Source organism: Phasianus colchicus, chromosome 1 (genome assembly GCF_987193195.1).
Source record: "Phasianus colchicus chromosome 1, bPhaCol1.hap1.1, whole genome shotgun sequence".
Classification (NCBI taxonomy): Eukaryota; Metazoa; Chordata; class Aves; order Galliformes; family Phasianidae; genus Phasianus; species Phasianus colchicus.
In genome coordinates, this window is record NC_143436.1 from 56,825,177 (window position 1) to 56,843,397 (window position 18,221).

Here is an 18,221-nt window from a genome sequence, read left to right on the forward strand (position 1 = left end):
ACTTCTAGTGATTTTAACTGCAGGTATGTCATGTGCTTGGATGGAGTTTCTGAGTTCTGTGCACTCAAAGCAAAATGTGTGAATGAGCTTTATCTCCTTTGGTCTATAAAACAGTTTCAGCAAGGAAGCCTCTTCTCATAACTCTGGAAGGTGATCTCCTGCTTGCATTTTGACTCCAAGACACAAGCTCCCTCCATAGATGTTCTCCTCAGACTTTCTCTTTGGTATCAGTCAGCTTCATTCAGCTTCCTAAGGAGTGAGAAAAGCAGTTCTACAGTTAGCTCAGCCATGTGTGAGGGAAAATAGAAGAAAAAAAAAACATTTGTCTTTAGAGGACAGCTGAATTTAGAAATGCTCAGGCCCTGTTTTTGTTATTGTAATTTTGTGAGATGGGGTTAAGAGGGAAAATGTAATCCTTCCTGATGACTGATATAATGAAAATTTGTCCAGGCATTGCGCACAGCTCCTCAGCTGGGTTACAGAAAAAGCAAGATAGTTGCTCTATTTGTAAATAGGACAGAAATCTGTTTTATACATAGAGAGTATTTGAAAAAAAAAAAAAATAGCCTGAGCTGTTACCTGACCCTTTTCCTACTTCATAAACATCCCAGTGGCAAAGCACTCCATAGCTGGGAGCTTGGGAAGAGTTAATTTGCGCAGGAACAGGAACTTTGACAATGTAGCACTGCAGCAGCTGATTTTTATCTGCCTGTCCTTTGCTCTGAAGGAGGCCAGGAAAAAATCCCCAACCCTAGTTTGTACCTCCGAAGAGGCTTATTAAATGAAATATTCTACCTGATGACAGTCCCATCCTCCAGGAGAGACATGTTTCTGTGGTAAATATGCTAAAGCTTTTAGGGTTGCAATTACCTGGCAGACAAGTAGGGAAAAAAAAAAAAAAAAAAAAAAGATAATACAGGCATTTTGTTGTTGAGTTATCTGTGATTCTGCATTAGCAGCCTAGGTCCCAAGCTGAAAGGCAAAAGGGGCAGCCAAAATGAAATATGTGACAGAAAGCAGAAATGAAAGAGAAAAATGGTTCATTCTCAGCGACAAACAAGGAATATTTTTGTGTCTGTCTCTGGGGAGGAAAAGGCTTGATAAAATTTGCTTTTTATATTTTAAATGTTATTCCTGCCCGGTCTGAAGTTGCAGCTTCTTGGATAATAAGTTCTGTCTGTCGAATTCCACTCTTTCTGTTGGGAGGATGAGAAAAAGGGGAAGCAACTCAGTGGGGAAAAAAAAGTTAAAAAAGGGAAAAGAAAAATCTTGTTGGGATGAATTAGCTCAGCAGGGGGCTGCTGATGAAGCTAAACTCAAGTCATGAGGAAAATTTATATTCTTCATTTTCTGACGGGGAAAAATATGTCATAGAATAAAGATCTGTTCTACTCCAAAGAGAAGGAACTTTCATGCTAGGGGAAACACAGGACTTTATAAAGATTTCATGTGTCTTCCATTTAATTTACACTTGTTTTGCTCGCTAGAGTATGAAAGACAAGGGGATGACTTCCAGAAATGGCACATTTAAGCTGAATGTGAAGGAAAAGCTTCATGAGAGTAAAACCTCTTAGATTCTAAGCAGGCGTGCCAGAAAAGAGACTTGCACATTTACTGAAAGACTAGGCAGAGTGCTAGGGAATATAACTGAGGTTGGTTCTCAGCTGGAGGAGGTGTTTTATTCTGAGCTTTTGGGAGCAATTCCCAGATTGTCCCGCATATCCCCACATATTAGTGACAACTTTTTCTTTCCCCATTTTTAACACTACTCTCAGGAGTGCAATGGCCAATCCTTCCAAATCAGGAAAGTTCTGTGAAACCCTGATAATTCTCATGGCAGTATAAGATATTTTCTGTTCCTATAAATGATAGGCATACTTCCTTCTCCCAGAGGTGGAAGACAGAACCGGCTTTAAATAAACTTTCTGTTCTTTCTTGACCACAATCTGCATGGCCCAGCATAAACTAAAACAGTCCCAGGGATTGCAGATTGTACATGAGCCATGTGCTGTTGCTGCCATGTGAAGTGCACTGCAGATGAGCTGAGTCCTGCTGCCAGGTTTCCTATGAGCAAAGCAATGGGGAGACATTGTATTGCACTGCCAGAGCAGCTTGAGAGTCCTCACTGAGTGCTCCAGCATCAGGAATACTGCTGTCACATCAGAATACTTCTGTCAGGCAAAGCCAGTTCTCTTCAGACGGATCATGGTGATGTTGAAATGGCAGGGTAAAACAGAAGGTACCAAAAAAGGCCAGCAGAATGGCTTTGGTTAGTTCACTTCTTGTTTCTCAGAGGATGTAGCTAGATCTGCTGTCTCAATTGATACCTGGGAAATCTTCCTCTCTCCCTCCTTACAGTTGGGGACCCAAGAGAAGCAAGCCATGCTGTGCTAAACCCTTCTGGGATCACTGGATCCCTAGTGCCTACCTGAGAGCTGTGCTTGGGCGAGGTGCCAGGTGCTCCTTGAACCCCAGCACTGAGCCCACACCTATATAAGTGAAGAACGGCCATTTGCAGCCTGAAGACTGCAGCTTGTTGTGGGTAAAGGCAGTGGGTTTCCCAGGGACTGCGCTGAAGGTCCAAACTCCTTCAGAAACATTTGATGAAAGGGAGCAAGCCCAGAGCAGGCTGCCTGCCAAGGGTGGGATCCTCTTGTTTGCCCACATCCATCATCCCAACACCTGGTGGCCATTGTGTTACGTTGCCTGCTTCTTTTTGGTTTGCTGCTCAGCTGAAGTCACTGCTGTTTTTCACCCCATAGATGTCTGCATTTCACTAATTAATGTCCCCACTAATCACTCTACGAGATCTAAGTCTTTTAGAATTAGCAGAGTATTACAGATTTAAAATAATGGCTGTCACCCCTGCACTGTTAAAGGATAAGTATAGATTGGGTGCCTTGTTGTCTATAAGCTGTGGTATGTGGCATGTCTGGCCCTGGGTTGAGATGTCTGCTATGTAGGTAAGTTGCCTCTGATGAAATGTTTGGATAGGAGGGAGTGAAGCTGAGTATCAGTTTGAGTAGTTGGTTATCTTTGTTGGTCCCATTTCAGATACTGCAAAAAAATTGGCAAGCATGAAGTGTTACATGCATGTGGTGCTTGAGGTTCATGGTTAGTGGACATGGTAATGATGGGTTGATGACTAGATTAGATGGTCTTAGTGTTTTTTTCCAACCATAATGATTCTGTGATGCCATGAAATTGTTAGGCTATGCAGGTACTGTGCATGCTTTTCTAGATGAGCAGTGGTCTGGAAGAATGTAAGGAGCCTGGCTGGCTTCAGGCTACGACAGGTATTGGTCCTCCAGCCCTGGCAAGGTGGCTCCCTGGGCAGCATCATGACCTCCTCCCCATCTGACTCAGAACACACATAGTTATGGCTAAAACTGCCCTTCAAGTGAGGCAGTAGTAATAGCAGGAGGGATAGGCCATGCTTATTAGGTTACTCAGTGAACTGGCATCTGTTAAGTCCTTGTATAACAGTGCTAATGCACTGAAGTTTCAAAATCTTCTGCCGTTCTGGACTTGCAAAAACATCTCTATTTTAGGCTTGACTGCTTTTGCAACTGTGGAAGCCTCATTGTTCTGTCAGTCTGCTTCAATCTTACCTGCAGCATTCACTGTTTTACTGACCCTGTTTATCCAGGGAGCAGCTAGATGGTTTCAGGAGGAAAGCTTCCACTGGGAACTGGAGTGAACCCACTGGTTTCCATGCTGTAGAAAATTATAAACTGTAGTATTTGAAGCAGTCCTTCTCTTCTTTCCCGAGGACAATGGAGTTTGGATTTGCTTTTTCAGGACCAAAAAGATCACCGGGATTAACTGAATCTCGGTTTCTTTGTATCCAAATCACCAAGACTCAAAGGAAGCAGACACTCAGCTGAAAGATTTTGGCTTTGTTCCATCTCTGTGGTAGCCAGGCCAGGTTGGGTTTTGGTTTTACAGAAGTGAAGGTAGTTCTCTGCCAAGTTCCTTTGTGTATAAATCACCCAGAGCAGGGATTGTAAACAGGTGGTGCATCCATGATGCATCCAGCAGAAAGCATGCACTGTATATTCCAAAAAAACTCCCTTTCTAGAGTCGAATTTAAAACAGAAAACCCTATAGTTTGTCCTCAACAATCTCTTCCAATCAGAGTGTCCTCAGGGCTTTCTCTGGTGAAACCTTATTTCCCCAGGCTTTTGCTATGAACAAGCAGCTGTAGCTGCTCCTCTCCTCTGTCCAAGGCATCGACCTGCCCCTTTGCCATGTAATGCTAGCGGTGCACAAGAGGAGGCCACAGCCCCAGAAAGAGTCAGAACGGCCACTACATTGTTCATTTATTTATCAAATTACGAAGTAGGCCCAGCTATACAACTCCAAGAGTATCTGTAACAAAGAGCTGTTTGCAAGGAATGCTGCCAGGAGGCTTTTCCAAGCAAAGCAAAGCTGCTGTCCTCATTGCCAGTGTCCTGAGGAGATAGAGAAGTTTTGTGCTGCTTCTTTTTGGTTTACCTGTGTCTGAATAGTGAAAAATTCAGAATCTCATTTGAGTGGTAGGCGGTTCCTTTTGTCCCCTTTGCCCTCCCTCAAATTGGCTCCTATACAGCAAGGACTGGGGAGTGACAGCAACAATTACTCCTGCAGATATCAGCTTCATCATGGTGATAGAAAGGAAGGAACCTGTGTACCCACAGGCACCATTAGTGGGGGACAAGTGGCAGCCAGAAGCAAGCCTGAGAGCTGGAAGCATGTGTGGTTGGTATCAGCTGGATGAGGCGTCAGTTCCTGATGAGTCAAAACCTCTGCCTTACTCCAACACAAGGAAATACCACAGCTCACAGGCAGAAGGAAATGGTTTGCAAAGTCCCTCTGAGCAGAAATGAAAAAAAAAGACTAAAAATTACACAAAAATATTTTTGGCTGCCACAGTCTCCATTAATTGCTGGCGCAGCCAGAGATGCTAGGAGCACCCTAAAATCTGGGCTCCAGGACACCTGTTAGCCTGCTCTTCCCACACTTCTTTTCCCTTGTTTGTTGTTGCTAGAAAGACTTGCAGCAAGAATGTTGGTTTCTGAGGAGCTCTTTGTTTCCAGCTGTTTATCTTCCCCACCTGAAGTTACAACCTCTGTTGGCCACAAATTTGGGAAGGAACAGAATACAGCCTTAGGTGTGGGGATGAGCTCCAGCAGCAGGTGAGCTGCTGAACAAAACATGGGGAAAAGAAGGTCAATGCAAATGTGCTTCTAAAAGAAGAACATTTACCCAAGGCTGCCGCTGCTGTTTAAGCGTGTCGCAGCACACTCCCAGGCCTAGGGCTGAAGCCTCAGAGCCTCGGAACAACTATATGTGCTTCAAATGCAGCTTCTGGCACAGCTGTCTACTGATCTTTTTTATTAACCCAGCCCTGACCCTGGGCTGATCTCTGCCTTCCCTGTGCTTGCTGCCAGAGGTGCTGTGGTGGCCACAAGGGGCTGGGAGGCCCTAGGCTCCATGCTGGAGGTTGCCCATGGGTGCTTTGGGAGTTGGGCTGCTTTGTTTTGTTATCGTCTCCTGCTGCTGCGTCTCTCACGTTATCACCGAAACAAGGCTGTCACAGGATTTCCTGCCTTCTATTTTCTTTTCTTTCAAGCTGTGAAAGTGTATCAAGTCCATTTTAGTCTGCAGCCTGGTGAAATGATGAGAGAAATGAAGGTTACACTCCTATTTACTGTAGCAGGGCAGTCTGAAGGAGCTTACAAATGGCCAGCTTGTTTTACTTAGAAAGAGCTATTTACCTAAGAGAAATCAAAACCCTCCTCCTGCAGCGACTGGCTGTAGCATTTGAGGCTCCATCTGTGTGCCACACAAGAGGCTCGCTGTCTTCTGGTGAAGACACCTGTGCTCAGGCTGTGGGCTGCCTATGGTGACATGCTGTTGCTACTGCAGCAGTGCTTGTGAGTGACAGTACAGTCAGCAGGGCTGGAGCAGGGATTGTCAGCCATTGGCCTCAGGTGAGTGGATGTACGGCAAAGGCATCCTGTTTGATCTCTGCTCCCTGTTGCTTACTTCTGCAGCTGTGAAGGAGAAAACACCATGGTCCCACCCTGGGGTACAATTCCCCATGTCCCTCTGTGCTTGTTTCAGTGCCTGTTGAGGCCGGCACACTGCTGGCTGACAGCAGTGCTGGCTGCTGAGAAGCAGTGAGGTGATGCCCCGTTGGCTTGAGATCAGTGCTCCGAGAGTAAAAATAAGAAGAATTAGTAGCAGAGAGATTCATCATCCACACTTGCGAATCTGAAAAGCAGCATTAGCAACACAGTTTGCACAGGATTTCAGGGATGCTTGGCTCAAGTGCCACATGTTTAAATCCTATCGGGCTTCTGCTTCCATGACATCTCCCCTGTACATTTGCTCACTGCTGGCAAGAGAGTAGAGTGTGACACAGAGGAAGCTTACTGAGTACAGTACGACTGTGCAGTCATTAGAGTCATGAGTTTTAGGCCCCTGCACAGTAGGACTGAAAAGCTGATTACACCAAAGAGCATGTTCTGATTGGAAACTGTTTTTGTGCTCTGCTGCTTATTGGCAATGAGGTCAGGAAAGTGACAGGTGATGGCTTCTAAATGAATGAGTCATTACAAAAAGAGAGAAATGACCTGAAGATTCTACAACTGCTAGGGGGCTATGCATTCCCCAGCATCAGACCCTTCAATGCTGTCATTTCAGTCCCCAAAGCTCATATCTTAACTTGCTGAAGCGGTTGCTGCACCGGTGCTTCTTCAAGTTAGAGTGTAAAGGCTGGTCCTCAGGCAAGGCTTGGGAACTGTCTCATCTAGGTTTTGCTAGGGAAAGGCAGCACCTCTCAAGCAGCTGAGAGTTGTTCTCAGCTTGAACGGCACTAATCTTGTGGCCTGGCTTAAGCTGAGTTACATACAGCCCTGGATGTTATCTCTAGAAGTGGGAAGGTTAAGAAAAGGTCCTTTTCCTTTTAGGCCAGGTCATAAAAAGGCTATTCTGTGGTACGTTAAAAGGGAATAAAAGGAGAATAGAGGCATATATATCTATACTTTGAGAGAGCCTTAGCACTAAGAGGAATAAGTAAAAGGTAAGGAGAAAGGAATAAAAGGGAAAACTTAAGTAGGAACCTGGAAAGGGATTGGGCAGAGGGAAATCCTTTTACAGAGAATGATTACCTAGAATTCACTATTCCATGAGTAAGGAAAGATGTGGGAGGAAAGGAGATGAGGCTTCAGTTTCCTTGCTGTCTGGAGGCTTCAAAACCAGTGATAGCCAATTTCCAAACAGGACAGAGTGCTGCTTCTGTGGTAGGCTGGGAAACAATCTGTGAGCCTCTGAGTAGCAGCTTGCCCTCTGCCTTCCCCTTAGTGAAGGACAGAAGCAACCCAATTATTGTTTTACTTGCACAGACACTAGTTATTTTGCACTGACAGATTTTGCCTTTATTTTGGTTCAAAGACTTTGGTTACCTCTTTCTCATGATTTTGGTTTATTGTTTGCTGACTACTGCAATTTTTAGCTGATTCCAAGAGGTTCTCAAGCACTATTATAGTACTGTGGGCCTGATGATATATGGAAAGTCCTGAAAGTTTCCTTGTGCTGTCACTGAGCTTGTACGTTTGCAGAAGGCTTGGAACAGTTTCTGATAACTTTGGTGATGTACTCAGTGCCCAAACCCAGGAAGCTCACAGCTGATGTGTCAGGGAGTTGGGAATATCATCTGTTCCAGCAGTTGGTGCTCGCAGAGGCAGACAACCAAAAGTTAGCAACTTTTTGGTTACCTTGGTAATAGAATGGTACTGTACAGTGTGGTACTGTAATGAATTGGTGTCTTATGTTTTAATTGTGGGTCTTACAACGAGATCAACGGTGCTCATATTGCTGAACAAAGTCATGTTTTCTCCTTGTCCTCTCCAGTCTACCAGGTGTCTGTTGCCCTTTACCTTATGCAGCGTTCCCACAAGCTGGGGGTTGTGTTTACAGCACCTCACACACAAAGATTTTTGTATCTGAGGCCCTCAAATAAAATGCTAAGGGTGGGTACACTTGTACACATGACTGTAAAGGAAGCACACACGGTCTATATGACAGCTGGGTGCAGAAGGAGAGCTGATGACCTTCTTTGTACACAACACGGTTGGAAATCATGCTTCAACTAGTTGCTTCCATGTGAAGCCGTGCACTCAAAAGAAAGAGCAGGGTGGTGGGCGTGGAAGTAGGATCTGATGTTTTAGGCAAAATACATGGAGATTATTTTTTTTTCTCTAAAGAATGTTTTACTTGCCAGTGGGAGGCTGCAAACAGGAGAATCATCCAAGAGGAAAATGGAGTATCTCCCTGACTCTCAAAACAATATTAAGAGAGGCAGATGAAATCTGAAAGATAAACAGATTCAGCTGAGGCTAGCTAAATTTCCTGGTTACTTTACTAAAATGTTAATGATGAAATACTGCCAGTTGATATAAGCAGGTGAAAGGAAACAATGGTGATGGCCTGTATTTAAAAAAAAAAAAAAAAAAAAAAAAAAAAGCTAGTTTACTATAGAGGTCTCATACACCTAGCTGTCAAAAAATATAGCTCCTGCTGTTGTTAGCAACTTAAATTAGTGGACTGGATTCTGGAGTGTTGCATGAGTACAAATGAAATGTTGCTGTTCCTGTAAAGCTCTTCTAGACACTGATTTGATAAACTATCTTCATATAGCAGGTGTGTGAGGGACCAAGGAAGGGAAAGGTAGAATGGGCTGGAGACCGTGTAGCTACGCTGATATGTGTACAGAGATGTCAGCTTCAAACGTGTTCCTTTGTAAGTGAGGTCAAGATAGAGCTTGATGTGTGAGATACATAATGTGCGAGAGAAGGAAGGACATGTTAACTGGGTTGGAAGATAACATTCTGTCTTTTCAATGGGTTCTTGTTATTGTCACCATTGTTGCTTTCAGGAAAAAAAAAAAAAAGGTTGAAATTATTTTTTTTTTCCTTTATTGTTTAGCTCTTGTTCTCAGCTTTGTTATGGCCACAAAGAGATGATAAAAATGGATTGGCACAAAGTTGGATTTCCTGTATCGTTTAGAGGCAGGTTTAGAGTTGTATTTTTCAGCCCTTAGCACTTTAATAGGATCTGTTCTTCATTTTGAAAATAGCAATAAAAGAGCAAAGAACATAAGAAAACACAATCCCCCCCCCCCTTTTTTTTTAATGAAATTGTCAGTGTTAGTCTGAACTTTACCTCTGATCTGTATGAAGTCTCTGAACTGTGCAGTTGGAAGAAAGCAGATACAAAAGACAGGGAGAATGTCCATGTGCCTGGCTACTTCAGAAGGTAATAAAAAGCCCACAGATTTTTACTTGAATTTAATCAGTATATTTATGTCTATAAAAATCCACTGGGAGTAAACTTTAAACGTTTACGATGGATTTAGAGAACTATCTTTCAGCACCAGTAGCTATGATGTAACTAAGCTTAAGCTTGAGTGAGTTGCCCGCTTGGCTTCCACGGCATGGGTAGCATTAAAGCATGATCTGAACTGGTGTTAAGATGAAGAATGATGGTCACAGGCATAAAGTGTTCCTGTATGGCAATCAGAGGAATTGTGCACGCAGAGGGAGATGGCTCGGCTTGTCAAAAAAGGATCATTCTGCTGCATGAATGAGGCAGGCTGTGGACATTCTGTGGACTTCAGTGGCAGGCGTCCTGCTGTGAGGTTCTTGAATGAAGGCTCATGTCCATCCTCAGTAAGCTAAATAGATCTCCCCCGTAGCTGGGGAAGCGCAGTAGTGCTTGTCCCACCTGTAAGTGGTCAGGGCATTTTCCTACCAACCTCAGTGCCTTTCTCAGGCTCTGAAGGGCAGCTAAAATGAAAGTTGGAGAGAAGCAGCAGAAGTAAACCCAGAGAATCAGAGATTGGTTCAGATGAAAGCATTGGATGGCAAAGGCCAGAATTGCTTGAGGCAGCTGATACAGCCACGTGGACTGCTCCTCTCAGCCCAATTCTGCAGTGTGGTCTTACGTGGGATTTGAAGAGATTCATTTTCAGCTCAAATTCTGTGCTCTTGAGCAGCCCTGAAGCTCTAGCTTCTAGACAGACTCATAGCTTTTACTTTAGCCTGCAGCTACAGTAAATGATTACTGCCCTCAAAATGGCATTTTAAGTGGTGCAAGAATCCAGTATGCAGCTTATAACTCTAGTCCTCAGTTTTTGTAAGGGAGACGCCGCAGCAGCCCTGACAGGGCACAAAAAGAGAATGCTGCTTGTTTTTCCTGCAGAAAACGCCCCTGATTTTCTGCCTCACACAGATCAAATTGAGTGGCGAGCGATGACCAAGTAGTTGACAACCCTGCCTATGGCAGGAGTGTTGGAAATAAATATTCTTTCATGTCCCCTCCAACCTAAGCCATTGTATGATGGTGGAGAGCTGGAGGAACAATGAGGCTTGCAAATGCTGATCAAAGTCTTCAGAGCCATTGGTACACTCAGGCAGCTTACAAAGTAGCCACTTCTGTTGCACTTCCCACATGCTTTTGCCTCCTGGCAGGTGCCTCATTTTCCTCCTCATAGGGAACCAAATTGTTGGATGTTTCCATTCCTCACTAGGAACAGTGTGTTTGCATTATGTATCACTTGCCTTGTGTTGGCTTAAGGTAATGCTTCAAGCTGTGCTGTGTTGTCAGACTTGCTGTCCTCGTTTTCTGCCAGTGGCGTGGTCAGGCGCTAGGGGACATCTCATGATGCTTGGAAATGGCAGCCATGCTCTTTGTTGCCATAGCTTTGGCAAGCTGAGTGGCTTGATGGCAGCTACCTGGCCTCGGCAGCAGGGGGAGAGGCCTAGGGCACTGTAGAGCCATAGTGAGGTGGAAAGGGCATGAGATGGTTGTGGCTGCTGCAAGGCCTGATGCTGGTGTGAGACTTTAGGACAGGGCCTTGACTGACTGGGAGCTTAAAAACACTGTTGGCCAGCACCAGCCCACAAAAGTGTGTAATTAATAATCAGTCTAACCCTCCTTATGTAGGGAATGGCTGATGGTGTTTGTAGGTGGTTACTCAACACCAAGGCGTGTTACAACTAACCAGCTGAGACCAATTATGAAAGCCCCACTGGCACTAGCAAGCACTTGCCTGCTCAGGTTGTGGAACTGAAGCTGAGGAGATGAGTGACTGCTCCGTGCTGCAGCCTGGTGGCACATGGCACCTGTCTGAAGCATAGCCGCCACGTTGTTTGCTGGCCACCATCAAGCCATGGCTTCCCTACACTGGGGTTCTCTGTAGCTCCTGTTCCCAGATTTGGGGTGAAATGTCTCTTGCTGCTGTGGTGGCAGCACCCATATGTCCCCAGGGCCTGCTTGGCTGCCTGCTGTGAGATTCCCCCACTCATCGATGTTTAGTCAGTGCATGAAGATTTCAAGAGTGTGTGAATAAAAACATAAAATGAAGCAAAAGACAAAGTGGCGCTGCACAAAAGGGGAGGGAAAACACTGAATCATTGTCCAAAAGGTGCAGCCGTTAGAGAATAATAATAGTTTTTGTCTGCAGTGCAGCTGGGACCACAGTTGCAGAAGGAAGGTCCTCGGTGACCTGTGCAATGGCTCTGTTTGTTTAATGTGTGAAAACAAAGAACTGAAAAGCAGACAGGGCTCTTGCAGATTCTCAGTGCTGCTGTCTCAGTGCCTCTATCTGTACTCGCTCATGGCGTTTGTTTCCATGCTGCAAATCAACTCATCGCAGCTACATGCTCTTGGATGCCTTTAGTTTTGCATTTTCTTCTCTGTGCTGGGGTATTCTCTCATCATTGAATTACTATTTTTGTAATTTAGAAACTGCAACAAATAATGTAAAGTCAAACTGTTACTATTTTATGGTCTGTTTCTGTAACTGTCCTTCAGAAGGAGCTCATAGTAATGACATTATTCCCAGCCCTCCACTCTGACCCCAGTCTTTTTCTATCCATTTAGCAAATACTGCAGCTTGCTCTGTTTTTAATGGGTGGGAATCAATGTGGCTTTTTAAAATTGGATTCTCTCTGCCTGCACAAACAAAATCAATGGTGTTATTGAGCATGTGCAGGGCTGTGTGAACAGGAGCGAGCCAGCAGTTTGCTCTGTGAGGAAGGGGCAAAGCTAGTGACTCACACTGGGAGGATCGCTCTTTATTTCTCTGTGATTTTGATAAGGACTGATGAGCAGCTCAGCACTTCTTAGAAAGTAGGGTCTAGGGAGCACTTTTCATCAGATGAGTAAGATTTTTAAGGTGGTCAGTGTGCTGCTCTACTGCTGGCTAAAACCAGAGTAGTTTGAGTGCCAATAGGAGGTCTGAACATCTCAGCAAAATGAGATTTGATCTGAACTGTGCTTTAGTTTGATATCACTTTAAAATTGGGTTTTCCCCACCTCATTTTGCTCCCGCTGTGACCTGGTCAGAGACCTTTGGTCTCAGAGCTGAGTTTCAGAGGGAGGTATAGCATCGAGGATGAGTTCTTTCCTTGCCCAAGTGAAGTGTTTGTACGTGAACAAAGGGGATGGGGAATTTGTGCACCCGTGTTTTTCCTTTTGTGGGGGATTGAGTTTACTGATGCTGAGCTGCCTGGGGAGCTCAGAATTGTTCATGGTCTTGGGAGATGGGGGAAGGGCAGATTACAGATGGATGGATTTTATTTTTTGTATTTCTTCAGGGATAATCTTCAGATTTAATGCGAGCAGGGTTTTATTGTATGGTGTGGGAGGGATGGACTCTTCCAGCATGTTCTCTTGGAGACGTCAGCGTCATCAGTAAGCCTTGCTTTACAACGCTGTGGTAGATGGTTTAGGAAAGTGTATTAAATAGTAATGTGGAGAATATTTTCAATTAAAACTAGTAGGAGTATTACAATCCATGAAAGACCTTGTGCTCACTGGCCTTAAGAGCCTACCAGCCACTGCCTAGGGCTGCCTTGGCAGGACAAAGAGCATGCACGGGAAGGAAGTTTGAAATTCATTCCTTGGTGAAGCTTGACCTCTCAGTGCAAACTACCAGCACAGTGAGTGTATTTGTCTTCCAGGAATTAAGCTGATACTACCAGCCCTGTTAGACAGGATGCCAACAGCCTTCCAGCTGTAGCCAGTTTCAGACACCACTGATACAGGTCAGATTCAAACCAGTGACTTTAGTTTTATGTGAAAGACTCCAGAACCTTTTATCAACCTGCAGGGCCATTCAGTCATTTCACATAAATGCACATGCCAACGCTTATTTTGAACACTGCTTTGTTGGAGCACAGCGAGCTCAGTGTTTTGAATGAGAGCAGAAATTTCTGGCTGTATGACAGAATGGGTTTTCTAATGTTCCTGTCAGCTGAGAAGCTCTGGGTCCTGAAAAGGAAGGAGTGGCAACAAGGGGACTTTCCTAAAGAAAGACATGCTTGTTTGGTGTCCAGGGCCAAACAGGGTTAGCTTTAAGATGCAGTCAGCTTTGAGGATGGAGCATTGGTGAATGGAAAGGAAAAGCTCTGTTTGTGGTGGTTTCATTCCCCTGTAGCCAGGAGGAAAACATGAGCTGGTGTATGGTTCCTGACTGTGACTTCTGATGGGATGCTCATCATGGATTTTGTCCTGTGACTTTCTGGGTTGTTTGGTTGTTTTTTTTTTTTTTTTCGGACCCACTTCAGTTCTCTTGATTTCTAAGTGCCAAAAATTTCTGTCGCCCCTGGATTTCACTGCATGTGATGTGAGCAAGTGTCTAGCAAACAAGAAAATTAACCTCCTAGTGTCCCAGTTTGAGTAAGCATTTCTTTATGACCATCATTTAATTATGTGATTGTGATGGGCCTGGACAAATGAGACAGTTTCAGTATCCTGTAATCGGTATGGCTCATCCATGCATACATTAGGAAGTATGCAGTGTAGCTATAAATAATGCAAGAACCATGTCTCAGTACAGTGGTTGGTATAGTATGTATGTACTAATAGACATGATTCTTCGTCGTGCAGGCACTGTTTTACCCATGCAAGAAGCTTGCTATCATCAAGTATCCCATAAAGAAGTGAAAAATGTCTTTATTTGCCTCTTTGCTTTCCTTAGACAACAAAAGTCCCGCTTAATTATTTTTGAATGTTGGCAGCAATGAGTTTTTCTACGATTTGCAAATCAGTACAAGAAGTTTCCCATGGTTGAAATGTGTTCAGCAAAGGGTCCAGTCAAACACCAATTTACTAATCACTTAATTTCCATGTGCAGTGCAATTTTTAATCAATACAGCTTTTTTTTCTCCAGTATATGCTGCAGTGAATATTAAGAGTTCTGAAAGAAAAATAGAGATATATTGTAGAATGTGCCAGGAGAGGCTTTTTCTTCTCATTTTGTGAAGTCCCCAAGACAAGTAAGCCATTTGTTGTGGAGAGGGCTCAGATAACTGTGAAGGCAGGAAGGTTTCCATACAGCTCGATGCACTGTTTCTTTCTGCTAGAGGATCAGCAGCGTGTTCTGCAGTGTTCTGGGCCTTTTAGGTGATCTCTGAGAAATGGGTTGAAATGTCCAAAGAGCTCTGCTGGCTCCAGCTGCCCTTTCCTCCCCTGCCTGGTGCCATGGGAATGGGTAGAAAACATCAATGTAACTGCTGGGGAAAACAAACAAACAAACAAACAAAAAACACCTCGAGAGGTTGTTCTTTATTTTGGGGTGTTTTTTTGAGATTTGCGGAGTTAATACTGTAAAGGTTTTGGCTAGAGCCCTGGCAATCAGAAATCTAATTAAAACAGAAAGCTAACGTTTAGATGAATATGCAGCTGAGAACTGAAGGGAAAAATAGGGTATTGATGACTGAATGAGCCTTCAAATAACAAGGGTTATTTGGACTACCTTCAGTGGTTTTGATTTGGATAAGCGATCTAGAGGCGCCGTTTGGTTCTGTTTGGAACATGACTTCCCTCTGCAATTCTGCTTCTCCAAATTTTTTTTTTTAGCAAAAAATACCTCTTCCCACTCTAATTGAAGATCCGCCACTCTGTAATTTTGGTGTCAGGCTTTAATGTAACATTTTTGGTGGTTGAAAAATCAATCTAATTTTACTTCATATAAAGGGCAGTTTTTCCTTAAAAAAAAGCAAACAAATACTCTGTCCCCCTACTAATCTCCTGACTGTGTGCTTAAACATTTGTCAACATTTTTAATTTTATTCCTTGCCTTTTTTTTTTTTTTTTTTTTTTTTATGGCAAAGTAAAAATAATAAGCTGAAGTCTGAAATAGAATTGTTGCTCTTCAACTTTCCAAAGCAGAAGGGAAAATAGATTACATACAGAGTGAGTTTTAAAAATCAGCCCGTGTGTGGGATATGCTACACTGAACCTCCTTTCAGAAAAGAACTGGATTGCAGCCTTTAGGAACTGTGTTTACTGTAAGAGACTGAATTTATAGCAAGTAAAGGATGTGGGAAGTACCAGCTCGGTGCTGCTGGGATGACTGCAAAGCAAAAAATGTTCTTTAAAAAAACAAAACAAAACAAAAAAACGTGGCACAGACAAAACAGGGATTTTCCACCATGCAGATAAGTGACTGGAAATGCTGGAAATCCATTTGTTCTGGGAAGGGGCACCACACCGCACAGCCACCTCTCCTGGGCAACCTATGGAAGGGTTAAAAGTCTGAGTGCGAATTGATTCGGGGAGCCGCCTCCTGTCACGGTGCTGAAGACTCATTTATTGGGAGAGCACTACATTGCTTACTGTAATTGCAAGAAAATTAAAAGAAAGCAAATTAGCTGGGAGCTTTTCAGAACTCTTCCTCCTTTTGCTGACGTTAATGAGATTTTCCCCATACCAAAGCAGCTTTAATAACTTCCGCCGAGTGGCTTCTGCGAGCCATGGCTTACCAAAGGAAACAAACGCAGCGTGGCAGCGGCTGTGGCAGCGCAGAGGCAGGGGTGGCTGGTTGGGGTGGTTTGTTGTGGCCTCAGCAGCCTGTGTGCGGGGCTGTGCCCTGGTCCTCTGCCTGTGGGCCCTGCCTGCCCCTGGTCTTCTTTCACTGGGTGCTGGGGTGGCTTTTGTGTGCAGAAGGGTTGAGCTGTAGGGAAGATGTCAGGCTGTGCGTAGGGCTGTATTTATAGCTGAGGCGTTTCCAGGAAGGCGAGCTTCCTACACTGGGGTGGAGGCTCGGGCAGAGGGCAAGGGTTTGAGTGGGCTCAACTTCCTCAGCAGGAATTCCTCTGGGAAGCAAGTGCCTGCTGCTTTCCAAGAAACTGGGCTTCTCCACTGCTAGCAGAGGGATAAGTGAAGATGGGAGGGATGGAGGACAGTGCAGTTCGCCACGCGTTTGGAGGGCCCTCTGTGGGAAAAGACTGAGTTGCAAGAGAGCTGTGTTGCAGGCATAGACTGCAGGACCCCCTTTGCTCCTCAGCCCACCCACAGGAGAGCCTGGTCTCTGCTCCAGGGTGGGCATCAGAGCTGTTACTGTTTGGGTCTCCAAACCCTGCTGGGACAAGTGGTGGCGAGGTTGGAGCTCTCCCTTGGCTTAGCTGTGGTGCTTTGCTGCAGAAAGCTGCAGAAATCCCTTTGCTTTCCTTCAAGTTCACAGTGGATGCAAATGTTTGTTTATGGTGGGCATTTCTATAGCTATACACACACAATCCCAGTGTATGTATACACAAGTGCATGTTGAGTGGGAGTAATATTTTGTAATTTCTAAGGCACTCCTACGTGAAGAGACGTGGGTGCCTAAGAAAACATAGCTGAAAGCAAAATCAACATGACCTAGTAAACAACAGCCATCTAGCACATGTGTGCCTACCATAGACCAGATCCTTCCTGCACAGGCTGTGCTTCTCTGGGCTGTGAGGAGTTAGTGCTGCTTGAGCTGAGAGTTCTCTGAAAGATTTCACCGAATGGATGCAGATAGTTATTCTGCAAAATTTCTTTTGCATTTAATACCCTGCTGTCCAGGTATAGCAAAGCAACATCCAATGTCTGCAAAGCTTGCTTTGTAGCTGTGGTGCAAGCAGGTCTGGTATTTGGCTGTGCAGGCTCAACAGACACCTGCCTGGTGCTGTCCTGTGGGTGATATCACAATTTGCAAGTTGTTAAAAGTTTAGGAGGATTCAGAACATTCTCTTCCAATGGTTTCTAAATATTTCATGCCTGTCATCTAAAGCAGTTTCAGTGTTTCAAAACAGCAGGAGAAAAAATTACGCATTGTATATTTATAATACATGATTGTTGATCTCTGCTGTCATTTATCTTTACTCCAGAGAAGAGAACTGATAACTTGCTTGTGTCTGGAAGGTAAGTGTCCTTACCAGGATAGCCTGTTATGGATGCGTATTAACCCTTTCAATTAATTTTCTTAACACTTTGATTGGCTTAACCAACGTTCCCATGATAAATTAGGCCTTTGCTTCCATCCTCCCTGTTTAAAGGAACGCGCAATGAGACTTGCTCCAGAAGTCAGCACAGAGATACAAACTGTAAAATTACTCTTCAAGGATGGCAGCAGAGGTCAAGCTGAAGGTGCAGGGGCACAGGCGATGATGGCTCTGCATGCATTATCAATTAGCATGGCCCGATTGGGAAGGGATTTGTACAGCAGAATGGTTGGTGCCAGAGATCTGACAACCATATTTTTGGCCTTTTTAGGGGAGACTGTTTTGGACTAGATCTTGTTCAGTGGGTGAATATTTGTTAACACTGATGACTGCTCTGCAGTGTGAGCATGCAACAAGTGCAGCAAAAGAGCAATTTGTCTCGAATGGGCTCAAACTGAAGCACTGATGTAGATGAACTCAATCTTGTTACTTCCTTACATTTTCAGTGAGCTCTTCATAATAAGAGCTCTTCAGAGCTCTTCCTTTAAGCAGTCCCTTGGGCATCCCCTGCCTAAAGAGTGATGCCCTGGGGAGCCAGGAGCTGCCCCCAAGGATATCTAGTCTTGGTGCACAACCACCCAGAGCATTTTGGTTCCTCCCACACAGTGCAGGAAGAAATAAGGAACACCATGGCTCCTATCTCAGGATGGGAGCCGGATGCAGAGTTGGACCCTGGGGCAGGAAGGAAGCTCATGCCTGCTCTGATCTTTCCCTCAGAGCTCTTTGCTCTCAGGTGCAGAATACCAAGTCACCCTCCCTGCCAGCACGCCCATGCACTTTGTTGTGTTGCTGGAGGCTTGTCTGTAGTAAGAGGGGGTTGTGAAGATCAAAGCAAGAAAACAGAACACGCCAGTACCAGGCAGACGCAGCAAGTGCAAAACTGCCCCTCTTTGCAAGCCGGCTGGAGAGGAGGGATTT

At 44.6% G+C, this 18,221-nt stretch overlaps 1 protein-coding gene across 6 annotated transcripts in view; it reads left to right on the forward strand.

Moving 5' to 3' along the window:
* The window catches only part of HIPK2 (homeodomain interacting protein kinase 2), a 132,749-nt gene that overhangs the window by 41,873 nt on the left and 72,655 nt on the right, over positions 1-18,221 (forward strand). The window lies entirely within an intron of this gene.